Source organism: Harpia harpyja, chromosome 10, assembly GCF_026419915.1.
Source record: "Harpia harpyja isolate bHarHar1 chromosome 10, bHarHar1 primary haplotype, whole genome shotgun sequence".
Lineage (NCBI taxonomy): Eukaryota > Metazoa > Chordata > Aves > Accipitriformes > Accipitridae > Harpia > Harpia harpyja.
The window spans coordinates 7468861-7488184 of NC_068949.1; the positions used below are offsets into that span (position 1 = coordinate 7468861).

General features: G+C 40.5%; 1 protein-coding gene across 2 annotated transcripts in view; it reads left to right on the top strand.

Annotated features, from left to right (window-relative positions):
• Positions 1-19324, top strand: part of PCDH15 (protocadherin related 15) — a 725853-nt gene that overhangs the window by 201959 nt on the left and 504570 nt on the right. For both annotated transcript variants that reach the window (XM_052799247.1, XM_052799249.1), the window contains one exon: positions 17754-17815. The gene's annotated coding sequence lies outside the window, so the exon portion shown is untranslated. The remainder of the gene's footprint in view (positions 1-17753; positions 17816-19324) is intronic.

The window sequence follows — 19324 nt, forward strand, 5'->3', positions numbered from 1 at the left end:
CTAGGAAGGTTTGAAGGATGGAAAGCATGACACAGATTCTTCCAAGGAACAATTAAATAGCGTAGCATTCCTTGGCATGGGAAAGAGACGGAGGTTTGAACAACTACCCAGGGGCTGCTGAGAGTGAGCAGGGACCCACCGATCATTCTCATTTCCAGGGTCAGAGGCAGGGAGTGAAATTAGAGGGTGGCGAGCACACAGCACATACGAGGGAGGGGTCTCCTTAGCGGGTGGTGGTTATTGTGGGGTCCCCTTTCTGGCGGGAGGCGAGTGCTAGCCTTTTGCATAGGTGCAGACAGCAACCGGACAGAGTTACAGAAGGAAAGCATAACAGGGCCTGAAAAATATAAAGACTTTTTGTTCAGGAAGTGAGTGAACTGCAGATATTTGGGCGTCTGGTGGGAGTTTTGGGACATGGGATGGATAGCTCTGCTCTTTCTTAGGGGCTGCTGCTGTCAGGGAGAGACTGCTGGGCTTGAAGGACCCTCCTGTAAAGGGCTGTTCATAGGTTGTTATGGAGCTTAAAATGAGAGGACCAAAGAGCCACTATTGATGGAGCTACTAAAAAAACCCAAAGTGCTGAAAGGGATTTCAGGCTGTGCCTAGCAAGTAGGAACAGGGAAGTGTTTGCCCAGTTGTGCAAGGCTCATTTAAACTATCGTATGTGTTTTGGTTACTTGTCATCAGAAGATCTATTTAAACTTGGAGAGTTGTAGAGAAGGATGAGTAATTACATGGTGTGCCTCCTTACCTCCTTGTTACGGGACTGATGCGGATTCGCTTGCTTTTGTAGCAAAATAAAGAGATGTTTACTTTTTAAAAGTACATTGAGGGTTCAAATATGAGTGAGGGAATAGAACATAATAATATGGATAGAAAATCAAGTGGACTTAAGTGTGTCTTGAGTATGTTTAGACTGGAAATTAGAAAAAGATATGTTAACCAGAGAGATGAGTGAAATTCTAGAAGGGCTTTCCAAACACAGCTGGGACACAAAACCACTGTTTTTTTTCAAGATGAAATTTATGGGAGGGATGAGATTGCTGAGTTGAAGCACACCTGCAGTTCTCAGTAACAGCTTGCAATAGTGGGAGCTGGGTGCCCTATTTGTGGGTGTCCCCAAGCTTTGAAGGAAACAGACTTGAACTATCTGTCAGTTGTATTTACCATTGTAAAGCAATACTGTATTTGATTATTCCTCTGCCTTGGGACTTCACAAGTCGCCTCAGGAGTCCAGGAGGACCTTTTTGCCTGATGCTTACTTGATTTCTAGGATGTTTCCCTTCCTCCAACACAGTTGGACTGGTCTTGTAGGGTCTTACGGATGTTTTCATATAACATGTTCAGCCACCTCAGAGTGCTACATCAGTTGTACCCTCCCCTTACCTCCTCCATTTTTCCTGTCATATACTATAATTTTTGAGACTTTTCAGCTCATCTCCTAAAGATCATAATTTGATAAATGCGTGTGTTTTAGGAGAACGTTACTTTATGGCATGCAGTAAGTGGAGAGGGCAGACTATGATATCCTGCAGGATACTTTGCTCTTCACATTCATTATATGATTGCTTGCCGTTAGTGGGGATCAGTGACCCAGGTGGTCCTTTCCAAGCCTACATTCTGGTGCACACACTGAATTCATTAGCTGGATTCAAAACCTATGCGCTTAGCATTTTTCTGAAAGTAGTTGAAGAGCTGTCTTCCCTCAGAGGATAAACCTCTTGCATCTGCACTTCCACTCCTGCCAACTCAGGAAGCACACAACTGGCTTTGGAGTGCACAGGCACACGTGAGATGGCAACGCAGAAGCTGAACTGTAATGCCAGCAGTAAATCTGGTGCTACCTTAACAAGGACAACAGAAAGAATTATGCATAGAGTTCTGTGCATAATTCATCAGCTATGTATAGATTACCGTGGCTCTTTAGAGCTACTGTTTAAACATAGAAATTAAAAATGTGGAATGTAAGACCTACTTGGAACATACCTGCACTTGCTGTCATCTCCTATGGCAAACCATAATAATAGTAAAGATGCAGCATACTAATAGTAAAGTTATAGTAAAGATATTCAGCGCTGGGCAACAAATCTTCAGGCTTGTACTTGTAGAAACCCATGCTGCCATATTTTTACTGATACAGTTAGTAGTGGAAGCTAGAGATAAATTAATATTGCTTATCCACGGTCTGCTGATACCTTCGTGTTGCTCTGCGGACATCCCTAGAATCCTTCTAACAGAAAGGTGGATCGTGACACTTGGATGCAGCAGGCTGAATTTATGTTCATGACACAATAATGTTAGGTATGTTAGGATCTAAAATATTTGGAGCCATATACAGCATAGATGCTAGAAGTCTCAAAGTACCTTCTGCCATTTTAAAGCATCTTAATTGTATAAATAATCTCATGGAGACCTCTTACTCTAGTAAAAGAGTTAGATGAAAGAATAAAAAAGGCAGATTAAAAGAAGGTTATGAATACGAGACCCCTAGTCATCTGAACTAACACATTTTCAGAGACTTGTTTTTTATAACAGATTTAGAGCAGTGGAAAGTATTTCCCTATCCTGAGGTCTGTCATTGCAAATACAGTGTTAATGTTTCTGTCAGGACTGAAAAAGTCATGAGGACTTGAAACTATTTTTTTTTTTTTTTTTTACAATGACAGGAAGCTGTAATATTATGAGTTGATTCTGGGGATTTTAAAAACAAACAGAAAACTGTACACATATAATAAAATGAAAAATTGTGTCACTGTTAGCTTACATATAATAGGACCCTAAAGGACAGATGTTCTGAGGGAACAGATATCCATTAGAACATGATTGAAGGGGGAGATTTTGAAATGTAGCCAGAACCTACAGATGGAAACTTTAAATAAATAAATAACAATCAACTTATAAGTAGCCAATATAAATAATGCAGGCAATGCATAATATGTTCTCGATTGTTCAAACCAGCAAACAAACATGCTTCTGCATTCTGAACAATTTGCAGCTTTGCAATGAGGTTAGCTGAAAGGGAATCGGAGCCAGCCAGCCTCCTGGGCATTTGCAAAAGTAATGTCAGAACTCCAGTAAAGAGCAAAGGCTTTCATTTGCAGAATTCGGGTTTTGAGCAGTGCTTTATTCCTCTCTGGTACTGTAACAAGCATTAATTTGGGGATGCTCCATCCTAGATGAATCCTTTAGCCTATTTTGAACAGAAATAAAGGAGAAAAGAGAGGGAGGGCATGTAGAAGGACATTGCATGTATGAGTGTATGAAGTGATAAAAGATGGGTAAAAAGAGTCATCCTAGAAACACCTTCAGCTACAGAATAGCACTAACTTTAGGCTTTTTACGAAATCATCCTGAAGATACATATTTTCTGTTCTGTTATCAGTGTAATGCCCAGGTTGCTGGGCATGTACAGCACTAGCCTGGCGGTCCACTATTTTCAGCCAAAGACATTGTTTCTTAACAAAGGAAGTTTCATTGGCAGAGTAACGTAAACAAAGACAGAGTTTCCTTTTGAGAGTGGCCCCTACAATGTACTGCTGAGTCACAGGAAACGTCATGGGCAGTAGAGAACAGGGCGAGTGCTTTGCTAAGAAAAGTCACACATCAAAATAGTTTTGGGGATTGTTCATCTTAAGAAACCAGCAGCAAAACTCAAGAGTATATTCATGTCAAAGCAACAACCAATACAGTTTTCCCTTAGAAAGAAAACACACTAGCAGCTAGAGTTGATTTAATTGTGCTGATTGTGAAATAGAAAACTGTGAACACAGCAGAAGCTCAGTGTGTTAAAATTGCCTGCTGTTCTGCTATATGAAGAGAAAGAATTTAGCATTGGACACCAAGGAGCAGAAGCCTTGTGTGAGGACAGACAAAATTGTGGTTTTCCCAGCAAATACAACTACCTTCTTTTGAATATGAATGCAACTTCCCAGTCTTTGTGTAGCATTTTCCCACAAAAGATGATTTTCAACTGGTTATTAAAGTGAAATTATAAAATATTCCAGTAGCAGAAAAATGGTCTACCTATCTCTAATCATGTTACTTTCAGAGCTGTCCATCTCTTAATTTTAGACCAGGGGCATGCCTGTTGCCACCGTTAGCTGTAAGTCTAGTCCTGTAGCCCCTTGCACATGAAATCCTAAAAGCATTCCTGCACTAGCAGCATTTCCCATTAGCAAAACCTGGCATCCCCAAACTTCACCAGCTTAACCCCTAACCCAGGAGCACCTTGTGGGTTCACTAACAAATGTAATCTGCTTTCTTGGTGTGGTCTGAATTCCTGAACCCTAATTCTTGTCTTTCAGCTGCCATGCTCTGAAGCAGTAGCCCTACAGCAGCCCACATGGCCTTTGCTGTCCCAGTGACCATGGAGCACATCCTACCTTATTCTGAGTACTTACTTGTAGCCTGACCAAGTTCTTAAAATGTAGCCAGGCGATGCTAACCTTAACGGTGCTTCCAACTCCAACCACAGTTTAATTTGGTGACTTCTTTCACCTCTCTTCCTATATGTGGTCAGGTAGGCTACCTTCATAGGAGATTCCTTCCCTGATTATAATCTTTCCCTTTTTTATAAACAGTGTATTTCTCGGAAGGCATAAAAGTCATTTGCATAATAGCATTATGGTATTTCTATACTATTTTCCATTCTTTTAATACCTTGCTTGCTTTTTTGCATCACAGCTGTGCAGTTATACATTACCACAAAAAATCTATATGTGTTAATTTTCAGCTCTCACGTATTATTCCAGGGGTAAAGTACCGAAATTGGAGAAACTGATTTAGAAATCCATGTTATTAAATAAATATTTACTGATAAACCTTCTGATAGGGTTTAGATGCAAGAGTGACGTTGCTGGCAAAAATATGTCATAAACCAAAGAATTCACATTCATTAACAGAGAAGGGAGCAGACTTTGCATTTCCGTATGCTAAAAAACAGTGCAAAATGAAAAGAAATTATTTTAAACAGCATGCAGCTCATTTGTGAAACCTCCTATCTAGTGAATTTGTCTGGCTTTTTAAAAAAAGGTTTCCATATTACCGTGAAAAAAATTACCATGCAAAATTGAACTAACTTGATTTTTAAAAAGGCTATGCCTTTTTGTTTTCTAGTTCCTGGCAATTTGGCTGGTCTGGGAATCAGTTTTGCCACCATGTCCTATGTTACTAGGTGCTCTCAAGCACATTCTTGCTCTCTTTTATAAGGAATGCTTTAGCAAATTACAGAATAGGAGTACCACATAACTGTCCAGGGTTTGTTTTGTTTTGTTTTTAACACAATACCTACCACCACAAGATTTCAGCATTCTTTATGGCAAACCTTGCTATACTTAAGCTTCCTTATGTGAGTGGAGCAGGATGTCGAGGCCTTCCTTTGTGCTGCCCACCGATTACATTAGTAGCCAGGCTGGTATGTTCAAGACAGCTTAGGGGCAAGACTGTCCTTTGTTACAACAATAATGGCTTTATTCTTCAGAAGCTAAGAATATTTTTCTTAATTTTGCAGCAGTAGCTGCACTGCTACTGTTTCTTTACTCAGGTGGTGGTTCTTGCATATTAAAAATGTTGTGTTAGTGCAGTGCTGTCATCTTACTGTTGACAGATCCATTTGCATCTGTCTTTCCAACTAACCATGGAGCTTGACTTCTCCAGCCACAAATTTAGCTTATTTTCACAGCGATCTTCTACATTTTCTGTACTAAAACAATGCCATAAGGAACAAAACGTTGGTTACATTGTTGATCAAATAGCATCACAGTGGGAGCCAGGCAGCCAGCAGCACCAGCAGTTAAAAGTTTATTAGACGTCTCTTCTTAAACAGTTTATATTCTTATACATGATATTATGAGTTTTCTAATAGGCCACATATCTTGTTTATGCATTTCACGCTCATTCATGTACACCAATAGTTATGCTACAAACACATGCTTTCGCACATAAATAGGATCATTATTTGGAGCTACTGCAGTTTCCAGATATTCTCAGTTAAGCAACAGCAGGTCTAATTTGAATAGTCAAACTAGAAGCCTCACACTTTCATTAGCCTTTCATCAGTATTGTTCAGGTTCTGTTCAGAATCTGAACTAATATAAGGTTCCTCTGATAACCAGTATCTTTCCTGCTACTTGTGCTGTGTAGTTTTACAGACAGGTATCCCCAACCTCCATTTTATGGTTGCCTTTGCCATAATTATAAAACATCCCTTGGAGAAGCAGTTATTAGGGTTTCCAAGAAGAGAAGTGAGACAGAGAAGTATTAAGCAAAGTATGTTTTTAAGGGTATTTAAAATTGGTGGAAAATAGGTGCCAGAAAGAGAAATTCCTACATGGAAGTCAGAGTCCATCTTAGTGGATTTTGCAGTTTTGGCTTCTCCAAGAAGAGTTGGCAGCCAATTCTGGGCTCGCTGCCTGAGATGCTGGCTGCTTGAATAAATGGGCACTCCTCCTTTGAGTATGATGCTATTACATTACTGAGTTTATTCTCTGTATATATTTCTGTCTGCACTTTAACAAAATTAGTTCTTTTGAATGTTTTTATTTAATTTAGTCTGAGGCACTGCCTTTTCTTGGTTGAAATCTTCAATGATTATTTCTGTGGATAGTGAGAAAGTCCTCCCTAACTTAAGAGTGAAATATTTCCACAGTAAGAATAAATAACACAAACACTGACCTTTCAGTCCCAAGGAGAGTGTCTGGTTAAGAACTTTACAGCTTTTTGCCTCAGTGCAGATTGACATTTGCAAGGTTGATAAGTTGGTTATTTGGATGTAAATCAACATGGAAGGAAAAACCATCTCAATAGTTATGATAGCAGAGTCCACTTTTTCTCTGTTTAATATAACTTCATGGATAATATATCACAGAAATTCACCATCAATAATTTAAATGATGGCTACTGTTATGTATCAGTGTGGAGGTCTAGAAAGGGAAAGAGAGTTAAAATATTGAAAAATCTGCTACATTTAGTAAAGAGAAAAAAATGTCTATCGGGGAGTTTGCCAACTATGCCTTAAAGCATCTTTGCAACCAACTGTGTTGATAGTCAGTATTTTAGGGATTAGAAGCAGGCCTTTGAATATGAGTCATCATGAATTCTAATCAAGATGTGCTTATATCTGAAACAGAAAACTGAGAAAAATGAAGGTTTGGTTTGTTGGTTTTTTTTATTACCACTGCCCTTTGAAGAGCCTGCATCTTTTCATATGCTTTTCTGATAGCCAGAAAGATCAGCAGTTTGCTCTGACCAGCCACAGCAACAAGCAAACTGCCTGCACTCCTTGTTCTTAGTTTAGCCTAAGCTTCTTTCAAGTCTTCCACAAATCCTTAGAAATTTATTCTTGGCATAACCAGGATCACTGGTGCACACCTATCATGGCTTCAATTTAACGGTAGTTTTAACCTAGGAGCAGGGCGGCTGAGGATCCAGAGAACTTTGCAAGGAGCTTTTGCACATGGGCACAGCACAACCCCTAGAGGAAAACGGCAAAGTCTTGTATGACGCTGACATGAGGAGAGGAACACAAGATCCCAACCTTCCTGACACTGTTGGTTCCCTGAGATTTGAACAGGTACGTCATTTGTATCGAGACACTCAACAGCACTGGCTTAGGCTTTGCTACTGAAAATACCAACACGTAAGAGTGACGCTTAAAACTTCACAGTCACTGAAAGAGCCTTCAGCACCAAGACTTACAGTGCCATTAGGAGAAACACAAATCTGACTGGTTCAGTTCACGAGGCTGATGTGTTATGGCAATGTGGCCCTACTGAACAACCTTGTACTGTATTATTCTCCATCTTGCCATTAGCAGATCTTCTTTTTGGAGATATAGGCAGGTTGTTACACCCACCATTGCTGTTCTGGGCAGATAAAACTGTTGATTTAGAAGCTTCCCAGCTTATTCTATGCTTCTGATACTCAAGGACCAGTGACTAATTCAGAGTGAGTGTTTCATTAAACGTGACTGTTTATAAAATCATACTGGCTGTGTAAGAGCCACTGCTGCTGAATTCTTCATGGTCACTGCAAACCCTGCTTTTGCAACCACAGTTTGCCTTCATTGATCTGTTCGACAAACTTTTAATGCTTATATGGATAGGGCTCAGAAAACACATTCATGTTACTGTTACTACATGTTCTTAAGCGCATACAGACTGGTCTGTACTGGAAGTTGTTGCTAATCAAGCTGGAGCTGAGACAGACCATACTGTTTTTCTTGCATCCCAGAAGATTTTGAACATGCTATTTCTGGAATTGTATATATTGAAAGATAGGAGTGCTAGCCTTTCATCTTTCTTGGCAATGCAGAGTGTTGCTTGAGCAAGGCAGCAGATTTGATGTTATGATTGATAACCCTTTCCCCATGCTCTGCTTATGGATTGTATGTGTGAGAACATTGCCCTTGGCGACTTTGCTGCCTGTACATCTGCAGGAGTTAGCAGTAATGGCCTGGCCTGCAACACAAACTTTTCATGGATGAAGCCTTCAGACTCAGCTCCCTCTTCAGACCCTTTCTGACCGTCCTCTTGGACTGCTTTCATGTTATTTGCTGCAGCATGATGGTGTGTGTTCTGGGCTTTGTCCCTTCACAAAGTGACTGATGCCAGGCTCTGGCAAGGCCACCTTGTATGTCCTTCTGTAAGGACATTTATTGAGGAGATCATACCCTAAATGAATTCTAAAGGTAGGCCTGAACTTTTACCAGGACTGATCCGTTATTTACTAGCCCTTGTCTTGAAACTACTATTAATGACAGAAAAGAAGCGGTGTCAGCCCTCCTGGGACATTCCCACACTTTTATTTATCCAATCTGTCCCCTGTCCCCACCTCAACCCTGGAACTTTTTATTAAATTTCTAGAAAAAGAGCCTTGCAGAGTACATGTATATTCATCTGCTTTAAAATTACTGGCAAGCCTCCGTCCTAAATATCAAGGCAAAGCCAACACCATCTCCTTCAGTCTTTGAGACCTGCAAGTCAGCAGAGCGAAACAGCCCACTGCCTTTTATTAGATGTTATGCACTTGGCAGCCAAGTCAAATGCCAAGCTTGGGAGAGCAGTAATTCTGTTCTTGACTGAGTAATACACTGAATGTGTCGTTCCTGTCCTCCAGAGAAACGTGTGACCCCTCCAGTGAGGTCCATCTTAAAATAAGAGGTACCTCCTTGGAGGTCACTAGTTTTTTAGGGTAATGTTGGCAGTGTCTGACACACACACACACACACACACACACACACACACACCCCCGTTTCATTTTCCAGAGTCTTGAGCAATATGGCTTAGGAACTGGGGAATAAATGAGAGTCCATATCTATGCTATCCCCAGAAAGACAGTAGATGTATAGTTGCTACAAAAGCATCTCATCAAGAAAGTAAAGAGAAAGCTGATTTTAAAACAGTGATTTTATCACTACTGTTTGTGGAAAAAATAGCCTTGAAGCAAGTTAATGTACTTAATTACTTCGCTGTGGTTTTAAGAGTTGCTGCCCTAAACACTTTTCCTCCACTTTGAGTTAGGTCGTCTTTAGTATATGCAGTAATTAATAGCCTTAAATCATGAAGAGACTCACTTCCTAGTCCACCCTGATGTATGCGGACAGTGCATGCCTGCCTTCTCCTCATGCTAAGCTTTTTGAACTTGAGTTAAAAGCTTCATCCTTCTAGTGTGCAGCAATTCGGTGACACCTTCTTCATCCTTTGTGCAGCAAACAGTGCTATGGAGTGAGAGAGTATCTTCTCCTCCTGTGCTGCATGGAGGATGGACGAACACACAGCCTTTAAAAGCAAGCAGAGCTCAGACAATTACATTGAGATTACAGGAAGATAACCACAAACACTTGCTTCAGCCACTAAACTTTGGTGGGCTGAAATAAAATATATCTTAACTGTGCTTTTGCTGTGCAAACTATATCAAAGCCCCTGAAGTTGCTGCTTCCTTATTTTCTATGAACAAGTCATTTTTACTACACCAATGTATTACTTTGCAAGCAGAAACTAGTGTATCTGGCACTATGTTGCCTTTGAATTTTAAACACAGCACAGCCTTTAATGATCAGGTTGTGACATCAGGCTTCCCAATTAGGGCACTTTCAAAGGTGCATCTTTAGTATGGTCCAAACAGCCTTCAGAGGTGAATCAGAGAGTACAGCAATCATAGAGCTGCAAATGTGAGAGAGGCATTATGTTCAGGAATTTGCTTGTTCTCCTGCTGATAATTTCCATGTACACTCTTTTTTTTTACTCTAAGTAAAATTTGAAAACAAGATTTTTTTTTAACACCAGCATATTTTTGCTTAAATGTACAATTCATGTTATAATGGGTGATACTGTCTTTAAAATATTAGCTTATTAGTTTTTAAATTAAATTTCGCTATCATGTAGATAAAGAGTTTGATGTCCAAACATGTGCTAAGAGTTAGCCATTTATTTCATGAAGTTAAAATTTCGACTTTTCTTTTTGGTAGTTTTGTAGTTCCTATCACGATCAATGGAAGATTTCTCAAAGGGCACTGAAGTCTACTGACAGTGAGTCTATGCAGTGAGAAAAAAAATTTAACTTCTGCCTTTGAATAAGTAAATAAACAAACAAAACTAAATGGCGAAAGGTAACACTGAAACTGCTTTAAGGATAACAGATTAAACACAAGACAAAGACATAACATGCTGAAGTAGGGTTAGTTAATTTCCATATTTGTAGCTTTATAAGTAAAATGAAACTATATTAATTCATCTTCCATCCATATGGAAATTCCTCAAAATCTTTCACTTTGCATGTTAATAGTGTAGTAGAAGGGGAGGTTTGCTGACAGCCTTGCAGCAAAGGGCATCGCTGTCAGCCTCGAGCCAAGAGCCTGAGAGACCTGGTTGAGCAGAAGCGGGGCTATAAATGTCTGCAGCTGAGAGCAGCTCAGGGGGAGGGAGTTCCTTCTGCTCTTCCCTTGGCCTCTCAGGCTTGTGAGTGTTGGCTGGACTGCTCTGTGCTCTGGCTCCAAGGAGGCAGAGGTTGCTGAATATTCAGGAGAAAAATGAGGAATGGATGTTAAGGGTGAATGACTTACTAGGAAGTTCGTTTGTGAAGAACATGAGATAGAAGGGTGTGTACCAACCAAGTGGTGAGAGGTAGGTCCTTGCGATGAGAGAAGTCAGGTCCTGCTCTGTAATGATTGTGAATCAGAACGTTTCCTCACTTTACATTAGATTGCAGCTGTGTTACGAGGTTACAGACACATCAGATATCAAGTACTAGTCGTATGAAGTTAATCTAAAAGACCTTGGGGTTTCTAAGGATCATATAATGTCCACTGAGTATAAACCCATGGAGTAACTCCACTCTACAAGCTCAGCTTCAGAAGTCAAAAACTGCTCAAGCTGTGAAAGCAATTGATCTAGTTGTCCATGAACTGTGCTTTCATGATTTCAGAGCATCTCCTAAGCCATCTGCACCTAATCATTGTAAGAATATTTTCACAGTGTAAATTGTGATTGTCAATGGGAAACATTGATGTGAAAGAACTTAAGCTACCTGCTTAAAATGTGTAATTGCTTGCTGTTGTAAGCAGCTGCTTAGAACTGCTTTGCATGCCTTCCTCTAGGATTGGAGCCAGGATTCAGCTAGGCGATTAGTTTTAAAGAGAAATAAGGTATCAAAAATAAATTACGCTAGAAGAAAAATCTCCAATCTCTCATCTTCATTTTTTTTTTTCCCTGAAGAAGCACATAATAGCAACCATTCCAACACAAAGACAAATTGAATAGGCATGTCCTTAATTGAACATCTCATTCAACATGTCCCTCTGTCCTTTTTCCTTTCACATTTCTCAGGAGCTTTTGAAGTGTTCAAAGGTGAACTAAACCAAAACAAAACATGGACAGAAAACATTTAAAAAAATACAATAGGTAAAGATATCATTGCTGTTGAAGGTGACAAAGAGCAATTGGAAAATTTTATTTTCCATGCTTCTGCTAGCCCTATTGGAAGGCTCTGCTGTGATATATAGCACTGGGTTTAGGATAAACCATAATTTTATCTGAACAGATATAACTGATCTGCACCAATTATAGTTTTTTCTTACACACTTGGGTAAGGGCAGGATCACTACTCAGTTGAACAGGATAAAACCTCATAGGCATAAAAGTGGTCAACCTCTCTGGGATATAGATTGCTGGTTCCTAACTTTTTTTGGAGCCAGCAATGCTGCTGCCATCATCTTAACCCTTCTACTCGCTTCTTGCCTCTTTGCCATCTTCCTGATCATCCCTTACTTCCCTGCCATCAGCTTCAGCAGGAGCTCTGAGACGACCTAAGTAAGGCTAGATACTTTAGATGATGACTGTTGAAAGGGGGAGACATTGAAAAGGAAAGTAAATTAGCTCTCTTAGAGTTTAAAATAGATTAATTTACTGTTGTATACTTACATTTTCTCAGTTTCACCTAAAACAAGAGATATTGTATGTATTGAGTAAAACCAACATAGCAGAATTGAGTTAATCATAATTGCAGCATGAGTGCAATTTGTATTTCTTGCTCCCGTTTTCACACGCAGGTGTAAATTTTGGTCAGTGTCACCGTTTTATTTAGAAAACTGCAACAGCAGGGTTGGGCTTTCTTGCCTTTAGCCAGGATGTTTCAAGTGAATGTCCTGCTTCTTTGGGAAGGTCTGAAAGCCAGCTGTGTGGTTAGGCTGTATCTCCCATGCCTGGGAAGGTCAGTAGGAGCTGCTTGCTCTTGTGGAGGCAGGGGAAACAGCAACTGCGCTTTGTGTGCCAATTTAAAAAATGAAGCAAAACCAGAGTATAACCAGGAGCTAAAATCAAGGTATGTGTAACTAATCCCAGCCTGGACAAAACAAGAAGGTTTTTCTGTTTACTTACTTTGTTAGAAATATTGCAAATTTAATCTGAAGTGGTATTGCAGTTTTATAGCACACTGTGGGCAGACTGGGGTTTCCTGGTAATTCTGCTAGGTAAGGCCATCACAGTTGGCTTGTTTCTCTTTTGCAGGCTCTGCTGTATTCAGGTTGCCAATCTGTTTTGGTTTTCTATTCCCAATGACTTTCCTTTACAAAGAATTCCTATTTTTAACACACTTTAGTGAATGCAATGATTGTTATTAGATCTTTGTTATTCTTGCAGTCTTTGCTCATAGCTTGTATTTTACAAATCTCTTACTATTCCTGTTGTTCTTGAATATTCTCCCCTCTGCCTGCATATGTAAGCACAGTGTCCAAAACTGGACAGATTGTCTCACTGGGAAACACCAGTCCAGAACAGAGCCAGAATTTCTTCCCATTCCTCACAGACAGTATTCCAGCCAGGTTTCAGGATTACATTGCAGCATTTGGTTGTGATCCTCTGTAGTCTCCCTAGTCTTTCTGTTCAGTGCTGCACAAGTCCATCCCCAGACTGTACCTTCGCATTTGACTACTTCTTACATGCAGTACGTTATACTTGTCCTTCTTCACTTGCCGTCTGGTGCACAGGGTCTCCCACATGGTTTCTGGTTCAGGAAAATATCTAACATATTACGACAAAATCAGAACAGAAATCCAAATGCAACTGAGTTAAATTCTTGTAGTTTTAAATTGTGAAATGCCTTAATTTGGGTGCCAGGTTTGTTCTCTTTATTTCCGTTGATTTATGACAATGTTTTCTCATAATTATCCTCTGTTTTCTAATTGAAGAAAAATAGACTAAGAATGAGCACTCACTAAAAAAAAAAAATAAATCTCCTTGAGCAGAACTGATTTAAATATACCTCAGCACTGTTAAAGCTCTTAAGAGCCACTTCACAGTACAGACAGCTTCTTAAAGACATTGGGCCAGTCCAGGTGCCAGTTGAAGAGAGATGGGAAATTCCATTTCTGTCTGAAACCAGGATAAATCAGCTGGGGTGAGTCCAGAGTCAGGCAGTGATCAAATTACCTGGCTTCTGAGGTGAATATGAGGAAGTCTTTCAAAGAACAAAATAGGACTGATTATAACAGTACCTGTGCACTACATTCATAGCACTTGTGATAAGCAGGTGCTTTTTCAAAGCAATGTATGCTAATTACAGAAATGGTCTTGGGGAAAAAAAGAAAAGGAAAAAAATAAGGATATTGTTCAGTAAAAATCCCACCCTTAAAGCAAATAAAAAGTGAGGAACGGCTAAGGATTATGTTGGAAGAGAAGGGAGGGGAAAAGGATGGTGAAAAAAGCTGAATATGAATCAAAAGTGCCATTGTGATGGGGAAAAAAATAAAGGCAAACATAGTCCTGATGTATGTGTGGAGCATAACCTGCAACAAGGACAAAGTAATTGTTCTGCTTTATGCAGAGCCAGTAGCAGCCTAGGTGGGGTCTGTGTCCTGATCTGGCAGTGCATTTCAGGAAAGCTGTGGGCCAGCTGGGGGGGAGTCAGAAGAGAACACTAAATCAACCAGAGGTCTAGAAAATACGCCCTGCAGTGATAACTTGCTATTATTTAGTATGAATACAAAAGAAGGGAAATTTGAAATAGTCTTCCACTAAATGAAAGGCTACTTCAAAGAAGAAGATATTTAATTCTTTTTATCCATAATGGATGGCATAAAATTAATGGGTCTAAATTGCAGTAAGGAAGGTTCATATTAGACGTTTGGGGAAACGAGGGGCATTAACAGTTCAAGTAGTGAATAAGTTGCCTGAGACCAATGTAGAATATTGCAAATGGTGGATACGCTAAAGTTAAATGTCTCTCCAAAGACTTCAACGTGGATCAGGAATGAAAGACAGATCTGATCGTGTCTTGGAGGAGGAAATGGACTTGATGACCTGTTGAAGTTCTAAGCAACCTGGTGATTGCTCTAAGATCATTAAAAGAGAAGCCTTGACCCTGCTTTTGACTTAACATACCCAAACCAGCACTGAGCATAGAGGGGAAAAGAGTATCTGTGTGGCTGAGAAGAAAAAAAGCTGACACTGCCAAAAAGAACAGTTGTAGTGGGAGGTGGGCAGAAAAAGGGACACTAACAGTCCAGTGTTTGAATAAGCTGAACTTTGCTTTATGCTTTATCCCTGCAGAGGACATCACCAGGTTACTCAGTAGTACACACAGGTATCCATACCATTTTGAATACAAATGTGCAGGGATTCTGCTTTCAACTGTAAACCATAGTGTATGAAGACAGAAGCTCCTTTTGCTCCAATTAAAGTTTTAGGATGGTAGCACTGATGGTGGAGAAGGAGTGAAGCCTTCCCCTGTTCCCATTAAGTTAACTTGTATTTTCCAGTTTTTTATTTCCATTTTTAATGAGCATAATGGCTATGCTTACCAGGAGCTTCAAAATGTACTTGCTAATGAGAGAAAGGAAATAGATTTGGGATTTTTTTAGAAAACTTTGGATTAAATGTTTCTATTTTCAAGTGACTTACCTCACTCTCTGTATACTAACAGTAGATTCACAAAAGCCTGTCTAATTTGCCAGTGGCCTAAGTAGCCAAATTGTTTTCTGCTGCTATGCAATTTTATAGTTGTAGTGGGTTTTTTTACCAAATTTTCTGCATAACCAGATGTGCAAGAAATTTTAGGTGAAAGGCCATGAAATGCAGGAAATACCTCTGAGTTTTGCCAGCTGCTACTTTTGCTCTGTAAGAGGAGCTTTTTTGCAGGGACTCCTCTCAGGTGAATAAGCCTGGGAAGGGTTGGGGAAAAGGAAGGCACTTGTGACTTGGGCATCAAACTGTCTTCCTGCAGCTCTCTAAGGAAATGACTTAGAGTAGAAAGCACGTTGCAAAGAGCAATAACAGCTGCCAGAAATACTGACCCGTGCTGAAGAAGATAAAGATCGGGATGGGGTTTATTCCTTGGGATGCTGAGCACCAGCGTGGTCTGGAAGTGCTAACTTTGGGGAGGAAGAAATATGGCTATGCACGTTGCAGTGGGAGGGCTCACGGGCATGGGTCTGTTGGCTTTCTAGCTGGCACCACGGAGGTCCTCACTTCTGTACTGAACTTAGTTTTTTCAATTATTTTGTTCGCCTATTTTCAGTTCTTCAGAGTTATCATCCTGATCTTGCATAATTGTAAATAATTATTTTAACAGGTAGAAATCATAAATCGGCACATACTCACTCTTGCTAGCAGAGACTTGCCCTTCTTTCTTTCCCAGATAGTGCATTCACAAGGTAACGTATATAGTATGAGGGTCTGGAAGGGGCAAGGCAGACAACGCTAAGCCTGTGAGCTCACAGTACCTTCAGCTGCAAGCACCTATACTGATAATGTTTTGTAACAAGCCATAACTTCATCTAGGTTTGTGGTTTTGCACAAAATTGTGTCTTTCTTTGGGACGTATCCTTTTATATGTACTTCTTTGGTTAAAATGAAAACCTCTGTTGCATGAATGCTGGAATGCATTTCAGCACAGCGTTTGGATTACTATCAAAGGAGCAAACCATAACCAAATCGTTTCTTTAAAGCAGCCAACTTCTCTTGGCTCGTATTCAATTACATGGTTATTTTCCAGGGGGAGAGATGGAAAAGTTACAGTTATCTCTGCTGCTTGTCTGGCTGCTTTCCTTAATCTGCTTGTAGAGGGCGCTTTAATTCTACCTAGGTGGTTGGTTTGTTCTGTTGAAGAGGGTAGGGAGTTACTGGCTCACTCCTGAGCAAAAGATTTTTGTGTGCAAGCATGTAATTGAGATTATACACCAGCAGAGGCATTCTTCACTGTGCCTCTAATACGCTCTCTCCTCTTCCAGTTTGCAATAATGGTGCGTCTTCACTGCAGGGAAGGGCAGGGTGCTACTCCTGCATCTCTTCATGATTTTCAGATTTAGATGTGCTCTTTCACCTCAGTAACAGTGCTGCACTTGTTCTAAGAATGCAACCTATATGTGATATAGATTACATCTGAGAGGTGCTATGTCTGTAATGAGAGGGTCCGTGGGGATTCATTAGGACTACGCTGGCCTTCCTGCTCAAACAGGGTATTCAACCTGTCATCCATTTCTTATTTTTTGTGGTTGGGAGGTAGGAATTTCTCAAGCTGTTTGAAAGATGGACTTCAGTTTAATCCTTTTGAAGAGCACTTCAACTGAGTGCTGCTGAAGAGCATTGCAACTGAGAAATCAGTATAAAGGCTGCATAGTAAAAGAGGAGCAACCTCCTGCCAAACGGACATACAATCCAGTTAGTGTGAAGAGCGCAATGTAACCTACTTTAGCTTAAAAGAATAAAAATATCACTTCTGAAAGATCCTGAACTAGCAGTGCTTTCATCCTCAAAAAACAGAGAGTGTACTCCTTAACCATGTGCACTGTCATTCTGTGGGTGGATGCAGCTGTAGGCATCTTTACCAACTGATGAAGATGGAACATTTATGATCTGCCGCGGGCCATTTCCATCCAAAGCTACTACTCCAACACCTCTCCATACATCTGTTTCTTCTTTTTGCTCCTTTTTGAGCTCAGTTTTTGAATCACCATATATTCTTATTGTACTCTCTTGTTTGCACCTATCTTTTATTTTCATTTTTGACTTCGCAATTTCTTGCTCTGCCTTACCATTTCCATCTACAGAAAGGAGAAGTACACAGGTAGAGCACCATCACCAAAAGTAGATTTCTTCCAGGAGAAAAGAGGTTCCTCCAGGCCTGATCAATAGTACAACGTGCTACTGTCCCTACCTTACTCTGACATATAGATACCTGTATAATGGATGATAGTAAAATTATTAAGTTGCATTCTGTTAAAAAAGCATGAATAACATTTTCCCAATTTTTCATTCCTATAGGCTATCGCTCTGTGACAATGCAGCAAACTCTGCTGGAGCATGAAGAAGGCTGAGAAGTTCATGTAAGTGTGAATCTTCACAAATGTGAATTGCAAAAGCAACCATTATCTCTCTAGCCCTTTTAAATATGAGGGAATTGATATAACAGGAAACACTGATGGAAAAGGGATGAGAAGATTGCAGGGGCAGGAAAAAGGTAAAACTTCACAAACAAGGTTAAAAAAATGCAGCAGGTAAGAGTAAATTGTCAGTGTCTGAGTTCTTGGGAGCAGTGACAATTTATAACAGCAGTGAATGACCCAGGAGTCTAGAAAAAACGATAATGCATTGCTGACTTGCTGTTTGTGGTTTCTCTGGGTTTTTGGAGGGGGTTTGCATTCAGCAAGGACCAGTGGTGCACTGGGAGAGCCTGGGCAGCTCACTGTTCCCCACCTCAGCAGCTGCAGGCCATGGGGCCTTTGAGCATGTGTTGTGGTTTAACTCCCCCTGGCAATTAAGCACCACACAGCTGCTCGCTCACTTCCCCCTGCTGGTGGAATGGGGGAGAGAATTGTTAATAGGGAGAGAAAAAGCCACACACGTAAGCAAAGCAAAACAAGGAATTCATTCCCCACTTCCCATGGGCAGGCAGGTGTTCAGCCATCTCCAGGAAAGCAGGGCTCCAGCACGCCTAACAGTGACTTGGGAAGACAATGCCATCACTCCAGATGTCCGCCCCCCTTCCTTCTTTCTTCCCCCAGCTTTATATGCTGAGCATGATGTCATATGGTCTGGGATATGCCTTGGGTCAGCTGGGGTCAGCTGTCCCAGCTGTGTCCCCTCCCAACTTCTTGTGCCCCCCCAGCCTGCTCACTGGTGGGGTGGGGTGGGGTGAGCAGCAGAAAAGGCCTTGGCTCTGTGTAAGCACCGCTCAGCAGTAAGGAAAAAATCCCTGGGTTATCAACACTGTTTTCAGCACAAATCCAAAATGTAGCCTCATACTAGCTCCTGTGAAGAAAATCTCTGCCCCAGCCAAAACCAGCACAGTGTAATTAGTACCCTCAGAGTCCTGGCATCACGTTTTAGCAGACAAATTTTCAAGCATTATTTTGTTGCACTCTCAGTTCTGTTTTTTTTAGATGCATTTGCAGATCTATTCTGCATTCCAGAAATAAACACAGCATTATCCTAAGGTATGGACAGCTCTGCCTGTGGTAATTGCATAGCCAGCTTCAGAATTGCACAAGGTTTACAAAGCTGTAAGAAGTTGCTCAAGCATAGCTGAAATTATATGATCATATGGGCTGGTGCTGTATTGGTTGATACTCTTATGTGCAAGATAAGACAAAGTATACTGTATCTCCTGTAATGCTTTTGTCTGCTGTGCCTAATTTAAGTTTTATCCTAGATTTTGCATATTCCATCAGTAATGAGTTAATTGTATATGCAACAGTCAAATGTATAATGAAGTTATTAGCAGTATGCCTGATTCTGCATCCCGTACGTGCATAAAAACCAGAGGAGTTACCGAAGAGGCTACTTTCTGCTGTAGGTCCTGGCTGTTTTGATATTAACTTGAACCTTAATGTTAC